Genomic DNA, 23,032 nt, shown 5'->3' with positions numbered 1-23,032 from the left:
TTGCACTTACGGATGTAGCGCCGAACTGTATTTACTGACATTGGTTTTCTGAAGTGTTCCTGAGCCCATGCGGTGATATCCTTTACACATTGATGTTGGTTTTTGATGCAGTGTCGCCTGAGGGATCGAAGGTCACAGGCATTCAATGTTGGTTTTCGGCCTTGCCGCTTACATGCAGTGATTTCTCCAGATTCTCTGAACCTTTTGATGATATTATGGACTGTAGATGATGAAATCCCTAAATTCCTTGCAATTGTACGTTGAGGAACATTGTCCTTAAACTGTTCGACTATTTTCTCACGCACTTGTTCACAAAGAGGTGAACCTCGCCCCATCTTTGCTTGTGAATGACTGAGCAATTCAGGGAAGCTCCTTTTATACCCAATCATGGCACCCACCTTTTCCCAATTAGCCTGTTCACCTGTAGGATGTTCCAAACAGGCGTTTGATGAGCATTCCTCAACTTTCTCAGTCTTTTTTGCCACCTGTCCCAGGAACGTGTTGCAGCCATAAAATTCTGAGTTATATATATATATATATATATATATATATATATATATATATATATACATATATATATATATATATATATATATATATATATATATATATACATATATATACATATATATATATATATATATATATATATATATATATATATAATATTTCAAAGATTCTGCCAGGGTATGTAAACTTATGAGCACAACTGTACATATATGCAGCCATACGTACCCCTGTCGTATTGGAACGAAAGTGTAGGCTACACCTTTTTTATAACCACTAGGTGGCATATTAGAATGAAAGTGTACGCCTTTCTCATAACCTCTAGGTGGGGGTGGCATTTTGGAGTGAAAGGGTACAGCTTTTTCATAACCACTCGATGGCGGCATACATTTATATGTTTCCATTTGCCCCTATACCTATGTATAATGCACACTATTCACGGTTGACAATTTTTTGGGGGGGAAATATGCGCATTATACACAAGAAATTAGGGTAATCTTACATTACACTTAATAATAAATAACTTACAGATTTGATTTCAGAAATCAAATCTCTCGCTCTCCCTTTCTTTCACTAACAACCCAGACTCAAATTAGCTCCTCCCTGACATGCAATGCTTGTGTCTCAGTTGAGATGCAGCAATTCGACATACTTCCTTGATACCAATGCACTTTGCTATTTAGACTCATAGGCCTTTGGTGGCATCTTGCGGCATCTTGGGGTGTTTCAGTAAGAGAAATCAGAATCTGCTGAAGCTAATTCTTCCACTCAACACTTATGACCCGGCTTCTCATGGAGCCAGACGATCATGTTGCTGCCGTTCATGTGACGAGCGTAGAAAAAAAGTCGCGCTGGCTCCGAGATGAAAGCCTCCGTCTGCTGTTGCCAGGAGCGTTATGTGGCCGTGTAAGTGTTAAAAGGGTAGCAGGGAGCTGTTTAAGCCCCCAAGTCACCTTTGGGGATTTGGAATGTAAAGTTAGCAAGTGGCTAAATGACATGGGCGGCCCGCTGGTGCTAATTGCATGTATTCGCTGCTGGCTTGGCATGTATGTATGATAATTAGCTGCAAGTGCAAAATAGAGATCTCGCCTTGCACTTCAGCTGTCCAGAGCTCGTAAATGCTACGAAAGGGCGCTTACACACACACACACACACACACACACACACCTGTCAGTCTCGCCAAGGGGCTATCACAATATTAGAGTGTTCAACAAGTCTGGAGAGGCTGCGACTCTACTGTACAAGTATGTAAGTGAGGTGGCAGGTGCAAGTCAAGTGTGTGTGTGTGTGTGTGTGTGTGTGTGTTTGGGAAGATCAATGAACCTCAGTAATGTATAAAACTACCTGCACATAAATTGAGTCACTGAGAACCAAAGTGGGCTAACTCTATATACTGTATGATTTCATTTATTTAAAAAAAAAAAAAAAAAAAAGGTCTCAATCCTATCTAACAAGAGCACTACTTTCTGTATCTTCTATCAATGTCTGAACCTCACTTTCTTGACTGTTTTTCCACGACGTGAGGCCCGATCACTGTATCTAGATAATGGGAGTTGGAGCAGCGTTGCACCGATGAATCAGGATAAGTGCAATAAAATTGGACCGAAACCTTGATTTCGACCAGTATTCATCTGAAAGATATGCCTTATAAATGACAACAATGGAGTTAGCCCACTTAGATGGAAATACACTCAATGGTTGACATGATGTGGATTGTTACACACCGTGAGTTAAAATACAAAATACTATTTCATAATATTTTAAGGACTTAGAGGATATTATTTTGTTGTATTTTTAAAATATTTGTATTCACTTTTTATTTTTCATTACTTTGTGTTCATTAATACTCAAATTATTTTTAATGATTACATTTTCAGATGTAGTCTTAATAATTTCTGTGTGCATAAAATTCGGTGGTGGTGCTGCTGCTGTTGATGATTAGGATTATTATTACTATTGTTATCATTAATTATCTGTTATATATATGTTGATCTACTCTAATGCCTATTTTATTTTCCGGTTTTAATGTTAACAATTAATACATGTGGGAAATACCAGTAAACCTCATAAAGTTAATAAAATAAAAGTACATTAGTTTAAAACACTGGACAAACATGGAAGACATGCCATGGACAGGCTTTGCTAAAATCCCTACTTTTGAAAAAATGTCTGATATAAAAAAGACAAATATTTTGACATAATTTATGAAGCTGGAAATGTTGTTTAATTTTATTTTTCAAAATGTTTTGTTAATTTTTCAGTTTATTGCCTTATTTTAATTTATATTCATCTGTACTCATAATATTTATATCCACAAATGAGTTGTTTTTTTGTATGTAAATCTACTAAATTCTTACATAAATTAAACATAGACAGACACACACACACAGAAACAAAACAAAAAATGTTTAAAGAGAAATTACTTTCTCATGTAGAATATGAATAGCCATGTTATACAAATTTTAGTCCTCCACAATTGCCTGTTGTCCTGCAGTGACACAACTTTCTAACAGCATTGTCCTATTTTTGGCCAATTACTCATGAGAATCTCAGTGCGAGTTTGCCCAGTGGAATTTTGTGGCATTGGCTTTGAGAAGGATGGGGCAGCAGCAAATTAAAACCGCCGCAACATAAATCAAACGACTGACTAAAGCAAGCGAGGGAATCGGGTACAAACCACCCCAGATGTCGCCCCGATTTTGCAACATTTTGGAACCATATTTTGCAGTTATGTGCAGGTTGGATGAGGTTCACACGTTGGCCTTTCGAGCCAACACTTGAAGCTTGACCCTAGTTCCAAATTAAGCGCACACAAGGGGGGTGAGAATTGTTGAGCTCCAAGTCAACGCTTGTTTATTTTAGCACAACAACCATCGTTTCTCAGCGTTCTGTTAGACATTCTGAGTTTAGCAGACCTTCTTCAAGATGTGTGATTAGAATAGTAGAATGACAGGCCATGACTATAAGGCGCATATTATGGAAGATGGACTGTTTAATTGCTTGAATTTACAGTAAATGGTTGGATCTCTGGTGTGCCTGCCCACGCATCGTGTGAAATTAAACAACCAAGTAAATCTGTTGTGAGCTGCCTATTTTTGAGAGCAGGCTGTTCAGATTTGTTTTCCCGAATTGCGATATTTGCATAATTTGGCAAATTTACATAATACCGCCCCTACGCTGAATTTTTCTCCGCCCATAATTTGGTAGCGAGGCTTAGCAAAGAGCTGCCGTTTTTTTGAGTTTGGCAGTGTGTCCGCTATATGCTCCAAATTGCGGATTGGTGATGAAGTGCTGCCGATACAAGTGAAAATACAAATTGTACTTTGTTTTTATGGTGGCTTGCTTTTCTCTTCAGACTGTGAGCTGCTTGAGAAGAAGTCGCTGGCCGCAACACCCTAGCTCCACCCCTGTCATCATAGTAACGTAAAGGTGTACTTGGCTTTGGCCGGTCTGTAGTGAGGCAGGCCGAGCATTGGCTCATTTGCATGCGACAGGACCGCCCCCTCAAAATCAGGTGTATTCCCGGGAGGCTAGAAAATTAGGATTAAAACTGTGCTATTATTCCTGATCCTTGAGATATTTTGTACCTTATGAAGACAAATGGGAAAAAATCCTAAATATGTCTCCTTTAAGGGTAGCAAAAGACCGTGTCCATGGCTAAATCGAAAAATGCAAGGAGTGTGTTGGCATAATTCATGTGGGGTGACATTTCCCCGAAATCATCAGATCCTCCTTCCTGTTAGGTGGCCTCCAGAGAGGACAGACATTTCCTCAGGTCGCCGGTCACATGGGACAAAATGGCCTGACCCAGCTCTTTTCCCCCACCTAACCCTTCCTTTTTGTGGGGTGTGGCACGGATCTGGCCCTCATATTTCCTTGCACACTTTGCGGAAGATCTGTTTTTTTTCCATCTCCCAGTTGGGAAATGTAAATACACCGCATGTGTGTTTACATGTGTTTACCAGATCGTCGTTCTCTCAGGAGTCCCTGATTCTTAAAACTTGAGTGTCCTTTACACAAAATGGTTATCACAAAATTACAGCCGTGGACTTTGCAGAGAAAACATGCAATGCAAGATCTTTGTGCAGTGGTCTGTCGGGTGTACGTTTCCACCAGTGGGAGCAGTTAATTACGCATTTGTACTTTATGGAACACGGTGGGCGACTGGTTAGCACGTCTGCCGCACAGTTCTGAGGAACGGGGTTCAAATCCTGGCCCCGCCTGTGTGGAGTTTGCATGTTCTCCCCGTGCCTACGTGGGTTTTCTCCAGGCACTCCGGTTTCCTCCCACATCCCAAAAACATGGATGGTAGGTTGATTGAAAACTCTAAATTGCCCTTGGGTGTGAATGTGTGCGCGAATGGTTGTTTGTTTAAATGTGCCCTGTGATTGGCGAGCCACCAGTTCAGAGTGTAGCCCGCCTCTCACCCGTAGATAGCTGGGATAGGCTCCATGGAAATGGGGCAGTCTGGTTCCAAATGGGAACATACTGGATGTAAAACGTCAGTTCACTCAAGAACATTGTCTCAGAGGCATTGGTAGTGTAGTGATTTACATAGCCCGCTTTGATTCAGATGCTGTGGGAAGGGTTCCCCAACCTGCCATTGACTGGCAACCAGTCCAGGGTCTGAGTCCAGTAAATGGTAAATTACTGACCCTGGACAGAAAACAGCATATAGAAAATGGTGGCTGGATGGCTGGTTATTTGTATCAGCTATCAGTTGACCAAAAGGGCATTTGGTAGTCTCGTGGATCACGTAGCCCATTTTCATGCAGAGGATACTGTATGAATTCCTTTTGTGCCATTCACTGGTGGCCAGTTCGCAGTGCAGTTCACATTTCACCAAAGTCAACAGGGATATGCTCACCCTAAACAGGGTGAATGGTCGAGAAAGTGATAATGTTGGTGTTTATTCGTGTCAGAGCTATTGGCAAATACCGTGGGAGGGATTACCCGAACTGTCATTGGCTGGTGAGCAGTCTAGGGTGTAGTCCATCTAAGGTAAGTGCGCTGGGTTTACCCTGAACAGGATAAATTGTGGAGAAAATTGTGCCGTATGAGAGGTTATTTGTACGAGGGCCATTCTTAGTGGTTCATATAGCCAACTTCCATGCAGAGGCTATGGGATGAATCTCTGACCTGCAACTGCCTGGAGACAAGTGACTTTGTTTTTGTCAAACCTGAGATGAGAGTCAAATGTGGTTCAGTCAAATGCAGAGGATATGGGATGAATTCCTGATGTGCCATTGATTAGTGACCAATTCGCAGTATAGTCCACATTTTACCCGAGGTCAACTGAGGTAGACTCAACCTGAACAGGAAGAACAGTCTAGAAATTGGTAGATAAATGAGTGATTATTTGTGTCAGAGCTGTTGCCAAATACCGTGGGAGGGATTCCCCGACCTACCTTTGACTGGGAACCAGTCCAGGGTATAATCCACCTTTCGTCGACAGGCTAAACTCACACTGAACAGGATACTTCGTGTAAAATAATTTATGGATAGATGGATGTATGGGTGGATGGTCATTTGTATCAGGACCATTGGTGTAGTACTTCAGATAGCCTTTCATGCATAAGCCGTGGAATGGATTCCCCGTCCTGCAGGTGATTGGTGGACGTTGTTGACCAGTCCAGGGTGTTGTCCCACTTTCGTCAACTTGTCTTGGCTGACCCTGAACAGGAAGCATGGTATTGAAAATGGTAGCTGTTCGGTGGGTTATTTGCATCATAAAGCAGTTCACCAAAAGTCGTCTGCGGTTTGGCCCGACACGTCAACAAGTGGAAAATGATGGTTGTGATTGTGCAGGCTACAAGTTCAAGTTCTCTCCAGATTAAACGTCAATGACTGTGTTCCCTGGCTGCCATCTTTTCTTGACTGTGTATCTCTGTCTACTATCTCCTGCTGCCTCCACCCTCATTCCTCCTCTCTCTCTCTCTCCCTCTCTGGGCTCATTCCTACTCTCACTCCCTCATTCCCTCGCTCCCCCCTCCTGGCAGCAGTGCAGTCGAGGTGGGTGTTCTCAGGGCTGTTATGACTTAGAGAGACGATAATGGTAGCTATAATGTAGCCAGCCGTTCCTGATGTGGCCGGCCTTGCGGAGGATGGTGTTGTGTTAAGGCTGGGGGGCGGGGGAAGCCTCAGCCAACCACGGGGGCCAGAAGACCCTGCCCTCGCGTTCCCTTACTCTTCTCCGCCCTCCAACCCACTGACATTTTGCGGCCCTCTTGTTTTCCTTCAGTGGTAAACTTTGTTTTTAAATTCTGGTTTTGTTTTGCTAACCCCACCCCACCCGACACGGACTCTCAAGGGCTCGCCCCCCTTGCCTCCTTGCCCACTTTCCCTGTTCACCCTCCTCTCTGTTTCTACCCCTTTTACTCAGTGAATTCCTCACAGTTGCTGTAATGTGATGGGACGGCAGAGGGGAGGGCGGGCTGCTGGTGGTGGTGGGGGTCACGGTGTGACCACCGCAAAGGCCACCGGGCTGGAGACATCACCGTAATGTACAATAAGCCTCGACTCACTGACCTGCAGCGGGCCAGATTAGCATCGGATCGACTTCCATTGTTGAGCGTCATGGAAAGGACTTTAATTCCCTTTTCTGCTTTAGCGTGACACTCAAAAGATATCAAACAAAAGTAAACATCATTGTGAAAATAGATTTGAAAAAATTGCTTTGTTTTGGATTTTGGTACCCTGAAACGAGTGAACCCTGAAAGTTTGTGCAACTTTTGAGGGACATTTTTCCCAGGTTCGTTTTCAAATTCCAAAAATGTGTGTGACTTTTGAAATGCATATTTTCCTAATAAACCTTCCAACTCCAAACGTTTATGCATGTGTGAGGTGTAATTTTCACCAACATTTTTTCCAACCCAGTGGTATCTCCCACCCAACTTCGTTATTTGAACAAATGAACCGTCACTGGGCCAATATTTTTCTGTTTTGAATTGATAACAAAAATTGGTGTCATGAACACGAGATGGTGGCAGCTAATTTTACAACATGCATGCAGTAGTTTGGGCAGATAGTCAACAATTCTTCAAAAAATAAGTCAAGCTGCTTCAAGCTCCTTATTGCCACTCCTAACTGAAGCTTAATGAAAAGCTAACAACTAACAACTTTAAAGATAAAGTTTGTGTATTCAACCAGATCATATAACTTAAGAAAGTCAGATAGCTTAATGCTAACACACAATGCAAAACTCTATAGATGGCCTAACAAAATTACCGTCAATGTCAGTGTTGTAACCCTGTCAGGAATGAATATTTGAACATAAATGGTAGCACTACATGCAGAAACAGCCTATAATAATACTCACAGCCATATATTCTTTATCTTCCGTGAAAAACGACTAATTACACTCTAGCTTACTGAGTCACTGAGTTGTGAAAGTATTATATTGCCCCCTGGTGGCCAAGTGCACCAGAGGGACCACAATGTCAATGGGCATTGAATTATGAAATCATGATGCACAAGTTCTTTACATTCTATTTACCTGTTATTTCTGTTTGTTTTTATAAAGTACAATACTGTAGGGTGCAGTTTTTGTAATTAAAACACATATTACAACATTTTTTGTTGGTGTTTTATGTGGGGTTGGAATGGATTTCAGCAGTAAAATCAGTAAAAAAAAAAAAAAAAAAAAGTAGTATGATGATCTGAGATACAACTGGTTTGAGTTATGAGTGTGGTCACGGAAAACCTTCAACTCGTTAGTCAAAGCACCACTGAACAGAATTTTGAGGGAATTTTTTTGTGGGATTTGTTTTTGAAGTGTTCCTCTCCATGAACACAAACATACATCCATCCATCCATTTTCAAAACCGCTTATACTGGTTAGGGTCACGGGGCGCTGGAGCCTATCCCAGCTGACCTCGGGCGAAAGGCGGACTACACCCTGAACTGGTCGCCAGTCAGTCGCACGGCACATATAGACACGGACAACCATTCGCAGTCACGTTTACACCGTCACTGAGTGGGAACTGAACCCACGCTGCCCGCACCAAAGTCAGGCAAGTGCACCACTACACCATCAATGACGAACACAAACATTTTTATTTTTTAAATGGAAACACATTCGCATGTAATTAAATTATTTTGTAACAAATAAGAGTTGGTGAAAGTGTTGTCATAATCAGTGTCTTTTCTTAGCTTTGCTCCCTCAGGTTAAAGAACACCGCAAATCATCCTGTGTTGGAAAAAAAAAAAAAGACAAAATAGTAAACACTTATGTTTACTATACTGGCTTTGTGGCTTAGCCCAGTCATCAGATGGGCTAATTCACACCTCGGCTGTTTAAGTATTGTAAACAGCGGGTGCTGATTTGTCGCTGTTGGCGTTCTCACACTGTCAAAAGGAAGCGTTGATACCTTGTTGCTACACGGCCAGAGTGACTGATGACAGACATTGCGACGGCACCGGAAGACTTTGTTCATTGCGACAATCCAACAGTAGCAAAGGGAGGGCAAGCTTTATTTTCAGTATGCATGTTTTGTTATAACATTGTTACAACATGGTAATAACACTGTGACATCATTGACGGTATGAGGGTTCTTCAATTTTAAAACTTTTGAGGTGTACTCTTCCTGTATTTTCCCCCCCTTTTTTGCTGCTTTTGAGGTGTGTATTTCCTGGATTTGTTTTCTATTGCCAAATTTTATGTGACTGTTGAGGACAACATTTTCCCAGATTTTTGTCTTTTTTTTTTTCTTTCCCAATCCAAAGATTTTTCTGACGTTTGAGGTGTACTTTCCCAAGATTTTATACTACTGAATTTCAACGATTTGTACAACTTTGATTTAGTTCCAAGATTTGTTTTCTAACTCTGAATTTCTGTAAACGATTTGAAGTACATTAAAGCTATAAACTGCGATTTCTGGCGCCCCCTAACTCTGGAATTCAACATTACAACAAAGCCTTCGTCGCTTCGAGATGACGTCGGCTAAATGCTTGTCCGGCCTCCTTCCAACTCCGGATGCTTTCTCCTTTCTCTATGGCTCAGTCGAACTGCGCGCTGTCCATATTTGGGCCTGCCTGTTCGTAGGTAAAATACGTCTTTTCCGCTACGTCATTTTAGTGCGCCACCGAGTGATCCAGTGTAGGAATGTGTAGGACAGCCACTATATATAATAAAAAGAAATACTGAAAAATATAGCAAGATGTGTCAGAAGTCGATAGGCTTAATCAGCATTCTGCCATCTACTCTTGTAGTGGCTATGGTGAAAATGACTTTCTTTTTTTAACAAAAAAAAATAGTTGTGGGTTATAGATTTAAACACCATTTTTTTTTTCCTGAACTCCAACGTTTGCTGTGAAAAAAAATAGTTTGTGTATTTTTCATTGTAGCTTTTCCTTCTGCACGACTTCAATGCTTCTCTGCAGGCCACCCGGCCGTCGAGCTGCACATACCTGCGGTTTCCTGCACCCCACTCCTCCGCCTCCCCCTGACACAGACATGAACGCACACACAAGCACAGACACGCGCGCACACACGCACAAACTTTCTTCCCTGACGTGTCCAACATGTATCGGCAACGTTGGCCCACATCTTGTCTTCCCAGTTGATTTTTTTTCAAAACTAAAAAAATGAAACTATTCATGTTTATTATTCCAGATGTTTCTTTCTTTTTAACAAATTCCCACATTTGCAACGCTGAAGTTTTGCTCAAATTTCTCATGACTATTGAAGCACATTTTTACCAGATTTTATTTGGAATTTAAAAGATTAGGCCGACTTTTGAGTGTTTTCCCCTCTGTTATTAATATTTTGGCCAATTTTTCAGAATCAGAATCATCTTTATTTGCCAAGTATGTCCAAAACACACAAGGAATTTGTCTCCGGTCGTAGTACAACAGACAGTCAATTTACAGAACACTTTGGAGACATAAAGACATTGACAAAAAACAATTGTGCAAAAAGATGAAGAGTCCTCTAGCACTTAGAGCAGTTCGAATGACTAATATCGCAATAGTCCGGTGCAATGGCCATTGTGCAAAGGGCGCTGAGACTTCAAGGAGTGGATGCGGTTTAAAGTGACGAGTAGTGCGATAATCTGCGACAATGTTGGTTGTGCAAATGTTACAGATACTCCTCAATCAGTGTGCAAATGGAGCAGATGCTACTCTGGCATGAGTGGCCAGTATATGCAAATAGTGCAGCATGGCGAGACAACTACAGTGAGTGCACGAGTAATACAGAATTGGAACGACGAACTCAAGTCAAAAAAATTGCCAGCTTGTTGTAATGGAATTATAGGTTAGCTGTTTAAGAAGTTGATCGCAAGAGGGAAGAAGCTGTTGGAATGTCTACTAGTTCTAGTTTGCATTGATCGGTAGCGCCTACCAGTATTTATCTCAAGGATTGTCTTTAAAACAAACAAACAAAAAGATTTGTGTCATTTTTTTGTTGAAGTTGTATGACTTTGGAAGAGAACCAGCTGTGCGGATTTTGAGCCTTTTTTTTCAGGATTTTTTTGTGACTCCCAATTATTCGTGTGACTCGTATCTCCGTTGTACTCACAGGCATGAATTATTTATCCTTTGCGAAAAATAACTGATATCAATGCAGCTCGGCTGCAACGGTGTTTCATCATCAAATACTACCTGTAGTATGTTTGTTTGTACGATACAGGGCGGTATGTATTATACTGCCCCTGTTGCCCATTGAATTGTCCTGATGCACAAACCGTTTAACTCTATACATGCTATGAAATTATGTTACAACTGGATATTTATATAAAGTACAATACAGTACAGTGCAATTTAAAAAAAAAAAAATACTTTTAAAAAACGCTCTACCAAAATGTTTGTTGGTGTTTTGGGGGGCACTGGAACAGATTCATGGCATTTCCATCCGTTTCAGTGGGAAAATATTATTTGGGATATGACATTTCCCTCTCCATTGCCCCTTTTTACCTCGTGCTTCAACCACCCCCACGCCAACCACATACAGGCACACACATTTTCTTCCCCAACATGTCCAACATGTATCAGCAACGTTGGCTGCTGTCTCATCTTCTCCCTTGCCTCTCCCTCTCCTTCTTCTTCTTCTTCTTCTTCTTCTTCTTCTTCCTCCTCCTCTTCCGTGTATTAGCCGTGTAGCAGCTAGGTATTATGAGTATTTCTTTGAACTCCTTTTAAGGAGAGGCGCCGGGGGAAACGGGGCTGAGAAAAAAAGAAACAACGGCGGAGGGGGGCGGGAATGATAGATGGATAAAGCAGATGAGGAGAGGTGGATTCACACAGCTGGCTCGCAGCTGTAGCCGGCAGCTTGCGGTAATGCAAATCTATAAACAACAAAGGAAGAACGGAGGGAAAAAAAATCATAAATCCTCCAATACCACTAATTAATTAGCACTCTTCTATGGGAAGCCATTTGAGCATTTCTTCGATATCCAGCTTAAGGTCCATGCGCCAGTACGCTCTTTGTTCTCACTAGGAAGACAATTTAGAGCCCTGGTAAAACAACTGTGTCCTACTGGTAATGTTTTATCCACAACTAGTGCTACTTTTGGCCTACTACTATGAACAAACTACAAATTAGGGATGTCGCGATCACATTTTTTTGCACCAGCATTTATTCGATGTCCATCTCATGGTCCGTACGGGTAGGTCAAAAGTGGCACTCGTAGTGGAAAAAGTGTGACTACTACGTTCTACTCTTCCTCCTGCTTTGGTCGTCCAGGCTCATCCCTGTCACCACCAAGCCTTTTTTCCCCCCCTGACACCAGCGGCTCACTCCAAACCTCAAACCAGATCATTATCCACTGGGTTGACACAAGCACCGCAGTGATTATAAGAAAAATAATAATCCTAACAGTCTTGGGTGGGCAGGCCATATTTATAGGCATGCTGCCGCTGCTACTTATATATTCGTTCGCTGTGCAACAGCTGGAGGAAGAGAGACAGAAGGGCACCAGGCGATGGGAATGAGAGTGCGTGCGTGGGTGGATTCCCGGCGCATGTGTGCGGCAGAAAGCGGGGGGAAGACCAAGACAGGAGAGTCGGCATACACTACTGGAGCGAGTGTGTGCATGCGTGTGTGTGTGTGTGTGTGGGAGGAAACCGCCGGACATGCATGACGACAACACGGAGGAGTAGCAGGCATCGATGCCTCATGTGGATTTTATTGCGCGTCCATGGTTTAGTCAGTTTAGTTATATTATGAAATGCGTCCAGAGAGATGAATGGACACAAAATGGCTGATCTTTGTGATGTGGTTTCCTTTTAGGGCTCCGAAGGAATTCCTCACGTCATCATGACGCGTTTCCACCGAGCGGTACGGTACAGTTCCGACGAGTTTGAAAGTGGTAATTCCCGATCTGGCCTGCGTTTCGAACGCGGCAGAACCGCAGCAGAGTTTCCATCAAGCGGTACGGTTTGGTTCACTTCAGTTAGGTTATACATCCCTACAATCGGAGTGTAGGGTGGAGATAAACGTATTGCTGTCCATTGATTGGTCGACAGAATTGTCGCGTCCGTGTTTCAGTGAATATTCAAGTTTTCGGCATTCACGAATTCACATACAGAGGTGCCTTGAGATAAGAGTGAACTTGACTGACTTGACAACAAGCAGCAGTTTAGCAGATTGTGAACAATTCTTCAAAAAGGAGCTTTGAGCTGTTTCCCAGCTGAAGTTTACTGTTTAAACAAAGAGAATTTCACGTTGTCTTTTCGACAATCACAGTTTGGGGTTAAACTCAGCTAGCTTAATGCTAACACACAATGTAAAACGCCATGGATGGGTTAGCAAAACTAGCATTGATGTTATAATAACCCTTTAAGCAATGGCTTTGAACACAAACAGTGGAGCCACACATGTAGACAGATAATATAACAATACTCACAGGCAAATATTCTTTATCCTCTGTGAAGAAAAACTAATATTGCTGCAGCTTCATGGACTGTATATGCGTATGTCTGTATTATACTGTCTCCAGATGGCCAAGGCACATACAGCAGGTTTTCCAGAGGCGGCCCTCCATGAAGTTTCTTTATGGGGGCCCATAATCTGGGGCTACGCCTCTGCCAGTCGCATTTTACTATAAGGATGCAGTAGTCTCATGCATGATGCACTGTGCTCGCTCTCCATACACAACATGTGTGGTCCATCAAAGGGCCTTGCTCATTAATCACCACCAATTATTTCCACACACACACACACACACATTTTAGTGCCTTTCTGTCTCACTGGCACGGATACAAATAACACACACACACACAAGTGTACTCTACTGTATGCATGCGCACCACCTTATGATGTCCCACCAGGAGTGTAATCAAGATACATTAACATTACTAAAAGGCAACAAATGACTCATTAGGAAAGGGCAGGACGCTAATGCTAATGCTACAAACAATACCCTTTATCCTCAGCTACAAACGTCTGTATATTATATCATTTTATGATTCTTTTTTTTTCTTTCAGTGTTCTTTCTTTCTGTCAAGAGAGCCGCAAATGTCTGTTAATTACATGATTTTTGCAAACAATTAGATTATATTGGGATTTTATTGATGTTCATCTCTGTCAAAAGTGAAAAAAAAATCTAAAAATGACACCATATGCATATTTACAGTTTATGATCATGTATGTATGTTAAAGAAAGGACTCGTGTTGTTGTTTTACAAAATAGAATTTTAAAACTGCATTACATGTATTGTTAACTTTATCAAGTCTCAAAAATGTCCATATTAAAAAATATCTAAAACGTCTTTTTATAAATTACTGACTGTAAAGTGTCTGTCCATTAAAAAACGTTTTAATTAAAATAGTAGTTAACGTAAAATGCTCGAGTTTTAAAACTGTGTAATATTTTTCTAAAAATGTGTTCTATCTGTCTATCTATCCATCCATCCATTTTCCACACGCTTTATGTGAAATGTCTATTGAAAAGAATATAATTTATTTCGTCTTCTTAAAAATACTAGTATCTATAGAATGTGTGTGTGTGTATTAAAATAACAGCAAATCGTTTCGCTACTAAAAATTCTAAAAGTACTGTACATAGATTTTTAAATAGATATTGCAGTAACTGTAAAATGTCTAATTTAAAAATGTAAATAAAACAATCACTAAAATATCTGTATTAAAAATATATATTTTTATTCAAAGAGTAGTAACTAGCATGACATTCTGAAAGTGTATAAAATATATAAATATTTTTTTGCATTAACAGTAACAGAATAGAAACTTTGTGTTTGTCTTTAGAGACATTTAAGTGTTCCAGGAAAAGTTGTCAATGGCATGATGCGCTCAGATAGCACAATAGCACTAAAAGCGGTTTGCATGTAAGAAAAACGAGTAAGAGTGAATCTCTGGATAAAGGAAAGAAAAAAAACGAAATCTGGCTTCCGTCACGTTGTTTTGGAGCGGATGACTCACCGAGTCTGTGTGTGGTATTCATGGGCTCCTTTCTATGGCGGGATGGAGGGAATCGGAGGGGATCCAAAAGGGGGGGGGGGAGAAAGAGAGAGTGACAAAGAGGAAGAAAAAGGAGCTGATGCCCGCAGATGAACAGAGAGAGAGAGAGAGAGAGAGAGAGAGAGGAGCGAGATACTATGCTTGAGCAGATCTTTTGACTGACAAGGGAAGCATTGGCAGCGTCCCGTTTCGCACAGTGTTGTCCCACCTGATCATCGCAGAGTCAGTGCCAACAAATACTCACAGGCCCTCATTTTGTTGCATCCGTTAAGGTCCAATGATTGCTATTGACACCATAGACTATAGTGTATATACAGTGGATATAGAAAGTCTACACACCCCTGTTCAAATGCCAGATTTTTTCAAAAATCTCAAACTATTAGACCCAAATCGATCTTTTTCCAACTTTTTTCCACAATGAATGTGACCTTTAACGTGTGCAACTCAACTGAAATACAATGAAATCTTTTTCAAAATAAACAACTGAGATAATGTTGTTGCATAAGTGTACACAGCCTCTAACTTGGGGTGTGGCTGTATTCAGAATTAGCCGATCATGTTTCAACTAATTTTAAATGGGTGTCACCATTTAAAGTGCCTCTGATTAACCACAAATAAAGTTCAGATGTTCCAGTAGGCTTTTGTGTGCCATATTTACTTTGTTTTGTGGTATGTTCAAAATGGATGATTTCTTTTGGTCTCATTTTTTTACATTTGAATAGGGGTGTGTATACGATATCCACTGTATCTTGTTATTCGTCCATTCAGCCAGCCATTTTCTCAAGCACTTCTTCTCAGGAGCCTGTGAGCCTCATACAGCTGACTTTTGCTCATTTGCTGCCTCGTCATTTTCAGTGTTTTATCATAAATTTAGCCTCTCATGAACATTGTTTGGACTCAGCGACTTGAGTACTTGAATCAATCTTTATTTGCATATTGTTCAACGAAATGCTTATCTCCAAATTTGTACTTATGTAAAAATCCTAAATAAAGCTATAATTATTTTACCTGTAATATACATTATTTATACTTTTTTTTTTCTTGATTGTAGATATCAAATAACTTTCCCCCTAAAATGCAAATCTAAAAAAACCTAAAATATACTACTCAAAGCATATTTATTTTTGTTTTTTTTCCCGGAAAAATAAAAACACAAAATTTAGAACGCTTGTTTAAAAAATATTATTAAAAGTAATCATAAATATTTTATTTTGTCCATTTGTGGTTGATGAACTTTAACATTCCACAATAAAATTCTACAATAAATGTAATAAAATATTTTGGGGGTTAAAATACTGTACGTAGACTACACACAGAAAGTTAGGGACCCCGGGCTTTCAGCTGATATTTCAGGTGAATTCAATTGGACCTTTTTCTAAACTTTCTAAACTTTTGAATACAGATTTCCAACTGTCAATGTTGCAGTCGCTTATGCACAACTTATTGTTCCCTAGCAAGGAGTTGAACGACAACATTTCCAAGGACGTCTACTTTGATGCCTTTCTGTGACTCTTCCAGTCTCTCTGATATTACTCCGTGACACTCCAGGCTCAGTGGCCACTCCCCCCTATTTGAAGTCTGGCAATGGCGAGGTACTCTTGACCCATTGTTAGGCGGCGTCTTGGTCTCGTAATGATCAAAATGATGACTGCGACTGATTAAATACCAATTTTAACGGGTCGGAAAATGTATTGAGCCATTCACGGAGCAAACACCTGTTGTGAATGTTGCCGTTTTACAAAAGTGGTACCTTACCCCCCCCCCCCCCCCCCCCCACACACACACACACAAACTGCTATTTTACGAAGATTCCAGTGATAAAACATGTATCACAGGAATATTCAAAAACAGATTAGCGAACATGACTTCTGGATGCTGGATTGAACTGTAGAAGAAGTTCCACTGTCCTACACTACAAACGAAATTCCACCTCAGCTATGGAAAAGAATAATAAAAGGCCAAAGCATGTCCCCTTTAAGGGCGAGCAGACGTTTGGTATTCATTACCGGCCATGAAGGCTGACAAAGAGAAGGCTCGTATGTCGTCGAGAAGAGAGAAGAGGGGAGCGTTGGAGTGCTTTGGCGAGCTTCAAGCGTAGAGTAGCGCCCGGCTGAAGAAGTTCCTGCGTCTGCCAAGGGGGTACCTGAAGAGGGCCAAACATTAAGCCGCGGGGTCCGCGTTGTAGGACCCTTAGAGGGTTTGTCTTGTAATTGAGTCAATTGTTGAGCGCCCCCCACTATCCTCCTCCTTTCCCTGTCCAAGCTGCCTCAGCAAATCTTGCTTTAAAAGCCGGACGAATAATTAATGCTCTCTCTCTCTCTCTCTCTCTCTCTCTCGCCATCCATCCGTCTCCTTCTCCTCTTCATCCCCCGTCCTCCCCTCCTTCTCCCAGTCTTTTTTTTTCTTCTACATCTTTTCCGTTGTCTCCCAGGATAATTGTGCGCTGAGTCAAAGGTGGCCATTTGGGAGGGAGATCACCCCCAAATCTTTTTACAAACCCCAACCGCCACCACACCACCACCCCTTCATCGCTCTCTCCTGCATTCTCCTCCTTCGTCTTCATTCCTCCTTTTGTTTGCACCGTGGGATGAATTTTAATCACTCTCCACCTTCAAATCCCCCCCCCCCACCTTCTCCTTCCCGGTTTACCACTCAAACTATATGAACCAAAGTATGTGGCAACTGCACAAACACAAGACTTTGGAAATGTGAAGAGTTTATGAAAAGATGTAAGAGTGCATCTGATCATTCGAGTTTGAGGTTCTGTGCAGGTACTTCTACACCAAACTCAGCCAAGTGCACCTTTACACATTCGATTTGTGCACTGGAACTCAAGGGGGAAAAGGGCCTTTTCCATACTGTTTCCACAAAGTTAGAAGCATTAAATTGATATATTTTTTTTTGCATTTCTGTGGTGCAAAGTTGTGAAGAGTACCAAATAAGTACCAGCACCAATTTTGGGCGGTGTTCAGTTTGGGTACCAAGTACAGTAGTACGGCAACCTCAAAGGCTTTCTGCAAACTATTTCCAAAAAGGGGGAAACATCCATCCATCCATTTTCCGCACCGCTTCTCCTCACTCGGGTCGCGTGCTGCGGTGGAAACATGCAATTGTCCAAAATAGTGGTACTGTTTAAATATTTTGTTGCGAGGGGTTCCAAAATACAACTCCATCGTACTGTACCAGTTTTGGGTACTGTTGTGTTGTACTTTGGTACAGTGACTAAAGGCCTTTCTCCAAATTGTTCCCACAAAGTTGGAAGCATAGGATTGTCCAAAATGTAGTACGTTTGAGATATTTTTTGTGAAGTGTACCAAAATACTAACTGTTCTGTACTGTCCCAATTTTAGGCACAGTTCAGTTGGGTAATAATCACAGTGGCACGGCAACTAAAAGGCTTTCCCCAAACTCTTCTTACTATGTTGGAAGCCCAAAATTCTCCCAAATGTAGTGCAGTCTGGATATTTTGTTGTAACTGGACCAAAATAAGTACACCGTACTGTACCCATTGCGGGTATTGTTCCATTTTGACTGCTTTTTTTCTTGTAGTAAATAGGAGGGATTATGCCTCGTGAATGAAAATGAATAACAGTTGAGTGTACGAGGACTACAGTCTCTCGAACGAACTCTTAACCCTATATCAGCTCTTAATCCTCCTCGTTAATAAAGGGAGAGATTCTCAAGATTCTGTCGACCCGCTTGATTGTGACCAACATCGGCTTTACAGGCTTCCTTGTAAAATCTGCGACCCTGATCACTAACACCAATCTCACTGATGAGTTTCATGACCTCGGTTTTTCTGGGTCAGGAAATGTAACGTGGAACGACGCCGTTTGAACTCGTCACTTTGTTTTAGTAAGTTTCCTAAAGACGAGGTGAAAGACGGCCCCCGTCCTGCTTTCATTTTCTCCGTATGTAGCCCCCAGTGGAAATCTAGTCCCAAATCTAGTGCGTTTGACGGCGAGACCAGGGTATTATTTAGCACAGGCCACATAATGGAACAGCCAAGGGTACTGGTGAAAACAGTTTAAGTTTGAGGGTGGGGGGAGGGATTCACATTGTACTAGTGGAGAGCCATCATTTTGAAATGACTCCCTCCTTCATTTAAGAACTTTGTTTGCGCAAGGGCTCTAGTGCGGCGCCCCTACCGTGGCGTCTTCCCCCCTCCCGAGGGACACCGTTCTCATTCACCGACTACATAACAGGTGCTCTTAAAGACAATTGCCCTGGGGACTAAAGCATGACACAGTGCCGCAGGAATGAGTGACAAAGAGAAAACGATGATTCCCGCAACAATGGAGTGGAGTGAAAAGGGCAAACGTCCTGACAAGGACGAGCTAAAGTGCGATGCAAGCGTGGTAGTTTTTTTAGGTTAGAACAAGCTTTGCCTCGCTTCCTGCCTGCCGCACATTTGGCGCACTGTGGCCTGCGCTCACGGAGGACGTCTGTCGAAGTGTTTATCGGACTGAAATCGTTATGAAACGTCAAATAAAATGTGACACGTATAAAGCGGTTTGACATGGATAAAGTAAAGCCATAAAAAGATGTCAGTCTACTTTTTGTGTAAAATCCTTCAAAATTCCAAGTAATTCCAAGACCGATTTGCAAATCACAAGGGTATTTTTCTTGTTAAAGTCTGGATGAAAGAAAGCCGTCAACGACTTGATCCACATCCTCACTGCCTCGCTGGGCTCCTCTCCGGTCCTCCTTGTCGAGTGTTTGTTAGGAAATCCTGAACAAACTGCGGCTGTTTGTCCTCACTTTGTCAACGACGGCTTTTTATAGACTTCTACTATTGACAATCGCGCGACTCCCGATGGCCTCGCACACACGCTGGATAACACTAAGCAAATAGGTGAATGTACACACAATTCACCGACCGCTCTCAAACACTCTCACTACTTCACGTCTGAATCACCCCAAAGGGGAGAGGGCTCCATTAGCGAGATTGCACAGTGTCTCTTACACTTTGGAGGGAAAGGGCTACAAATGTCACATTTCTAGGCACCGATAATATGATGAAGTCCGGACATAGTCATTTAAAATCTACGGAAACAGTCTCCTCCAACCTTAGACTTTCATTTGCTGAATATCCTTTTGTATTTTATTACTGTAGGGACTGAAACGTTGAAAACTAAAGGCAGTAGCGTTAGATGGGGTGACTATACAGTATCTACGGCATATTGGATGTCGATCAACCAATCAAACAAATCAGACTAACACATGTAGGCCAGATATTTGGGACCCTTCGTTTTAAAAATGTGTAGCGTACTTAACTGAATAGAGCTGCACTGTATTTATTGCTTGGTATCTAAGTTTTTGTTTTTTTTGGGGGGGGGACGACTAGAAGACGGTAGGACTCTCCAGAATCCTCTGACAGCCGCTCACAGTGAAGGGGGCAGCCGTCAACGGCGAGGAAAAAAAAGTGAGAGGGAAAAAGAAGATGTGACAAAGGCGGGGGGACGCAAAAGGAGCGGAGCAGCGCTTGTGTGTCAATGGAGGAGATCATGGATGCCGGTAGGGGGCTCAGCCTTTGACACAATAAACCCCCAACTGAGCCAAGACCCTTAATACCCATACTGTGATTTCACACATCTTTTCAAAGCACTCCTACAACCCCAATCCACTAGCCCATCTCAGCCCCCCCCCCCCCCCCCCCCCCCCCCCCCCCCCCCCCCACCCCTCTCCGCAGCCTTGATACTCTAGCCACACTGACAATAGCGAGAAATCCTGCGTGTTCCAACGAGGGGCCTTGCGGGGACCTACACGGTGGCCACCGGTGGCCATCAGGACACCTTGTCTTTGTGTATTAGCGGACAATGGCGAAAACTCAGGACGGAGCTGTAAAAGCTTCCTCTGTCCTGGCAGGGAGCTGCTAAGAATGACGGCGGCATCAAATGTCAGTGATAAATGGGTCATTAGCATGTGATCGGAGGCGAAGTGTGGGGCTGGTAATGAGCCTCTGTATCGAAATCACAGCACAGCGGTGAGAGTCTGTCACTCGGAACACAATTGATCAATGGTTTTATGAATCCATTCATTTTCCATACCCACTTGTCTTCATTAGGGTGACGGGTAAAATGGAGCTTATATCAGCCGACATGGCGCGAGAACATTTTTTTTGGTATATTTTGGGATCAAAGTCACAATTTATGCCAAAATTGTGTATTTTTTGTAACCAAAAAAAACAATAAAATAAATAAATAAAAACTTTATTTTTTAGATCAAAGTTGTTTTCCAGGTAAAATGTTGTATTTTCACATTCAAATCAAAATATTACAACAATAAAGTTGGACATTTTTGTAGATTCAGTACACGGAGTGAAATATTTAATGATTTCATTTTTTATCATTTTGATGATTATAGCTAACTAAGGAAAACCCAGAATTTTTCATATTACATAGGAAACTGAAAAATATTTTTAAATATAGAAATTAGGTAGGAGTTCTTCTGAATTCTTCTGAAAATATTTTCCCATGTGTTTAGTCCCAGTTTGAATTGGACTACTGAAATAAATGAACCTTTCCATAACATTCACATGTTCTAATTGATTGAGGACACTCGGGGTCGAAAATCTGTTGAGTAATAAATCAGCATCCACAAATTAACATCTTAGAAATGACTGGGCCCAAAATCGTTGTGACCGGTGAAATATTTCAGTCTTGACATGTCAGATTGGATTCATTAAAGATGTGTGTGTGTTTGTGTGTAATGAGAGAGACTTGCAAACATTCCTTTTTCTCCCCCAAAAGAAAACTTCTATCGACAAAGAATCTTTGGGAGCCGGGAAGGAAAATTGTACCTCAACGACCTGGGGCGCTCCAAGGGATTTCTGGCGGCAGCCCAAAGGTGCTGAAGGCAGGGTGAAGAAGGCCGGGCTTTGTGGCCTTAAGCGAGTTGGCGGTTCTTTAACAGGAACAATTTACGTTGGCCAAAGGGCCGTTTTTCCATCAGCGTAGATCAGTGGTGGGAAGTGCAAATACTTAAGTCGATTTTTCAGGTATCTGTACTTAAGTGGAAAGTTTATTTTTCCGAGGACTTCTTACTTTTGCTCCCTACATTTTAAAACATATCAATACTTTATACTCCTTACTTTGTCAAACTAGGCTCATTACCTAAAAAACCACAAGCTCCTGTCTTTTAAAAAAAATCTGCAACTACCTGTAATCTGAAAAAACACGCAGGTAACAAAATATGTTTTTCGTTGTTATCAGAGGCTAATTTACCGTATTGTTTTTAGTCAGTTTACGTTAACAAATCTGAACACTATGAAAGCTAATGAACGATGGAATCGCATTTTTAAGGCTGTTGTGCCAAGTCATCAAAATAGGTATTGTATACAGTGAACCCCCACATATTTGGGAGCTTAATTTAGTCAGGTCATAGCCTTGTCTAATAAGGGAAAAAAGTGCTTTGCATCAAGAGGCAATTATCTTTTGTGCATGGGCGTGAATTACTCACGGATTTTTGCAATTCGGGCCAGGGCTGGTTTCCTATCCTTGTGAATAGCGGTCGGACAATGGACAATTGAGAGTGAAAAATTCATTTTTATGAAACATTGCACAAAAAGTAGGACATTTGTGCTTGGTAGAATATTTGTGTTGTAGGAATGCTTCTTGGCAAAAACTCTTCTACTGCTAGAAAGCCTGTCTAGTACCCTGTTTAATGGTTCCACGTTTGTAATAAACGCGTTTGTGGGATGAGGAGCAGAGCTGTTTGGCAAATTTTTCAAGGGTGTAAGCCACATACTCAGCTCTGCTCCTCATCCCACAAATACAAATGGGCCACCATTTAAAAAGGGTGATAAAAAGGCTTTCCAACATTTATTGCTAAGAAGTATTGTTACAACCAAACCCAAAATGTCCTTACTGTCTAATCAGTACTTCTACTTTTACCGATCTTTACTTCTACTTACGTCTGCCACCTCTGGTGTAGACAAACAAAACGTGTCGGATGAGATCAGGTAAATCTTCCAATGTGATAGCTCTCAAGGCCTAGCTTTAGAGCCACTAGCCTCTGGGCCCCAGGCTCTAGCGGGTCCCCCCTTCCCCCATTTACAAGACCCTTCAGCAGCCAACTGGTTGCTAGACAATGTGCTTGGTTATG

At 41.7% G+C, this 23,032-nt stretch overlaps 1 protein-coding gene across 2 annotated transcripts in view; it reads right to left on the bottom strand.

Annotated features, from left to right (window-relative positions):
* The window catches only part of gli1 (GLI family zinc finger 1), a 59,205-nt gene that overhangs the window by 16,099 nt on the left and 20,074 nt on the right, over positions 1-23,032 (bottom strand). Inside the window, exon 2 of one of the 2 annotated variants that reach the window (XM_061785184.1) lies at positions 5,916-6,181. The exons of the other annotated variant lie outside the window; for it this stretch is intronic. The gene's annotated coding sequence lies outside the window, so the exon portion shown is untranslated. The remainder of the gene's footprint in view (positions 1-5,915; positions 6,182-23,032) is intronic. 2 annotated transcript variants of the gene reach the window in all.

The sequence above is a fragment of the Phyllopteryx taeniolatus genome, chromosome 9, assembly GCF_024500385.1.
Source record: "Phyllopteryx taeniolatus isolate TA_2022b chromosome 9, UOR_Ptae_1.2, whole genome shotgun sequence".
Taxonomy (NCBI): Eukaryota; Metazoa; Chordata; class Actinopteri; order Syngnathiformes; family Syngnathidae; genus Phyllopteryx; species Phyllopteryx taeniolatus.
Note: the sequence above shows the minus strand (reverse complement) of the source record. Positions and strands in the feature narration are given on the sequence as shown.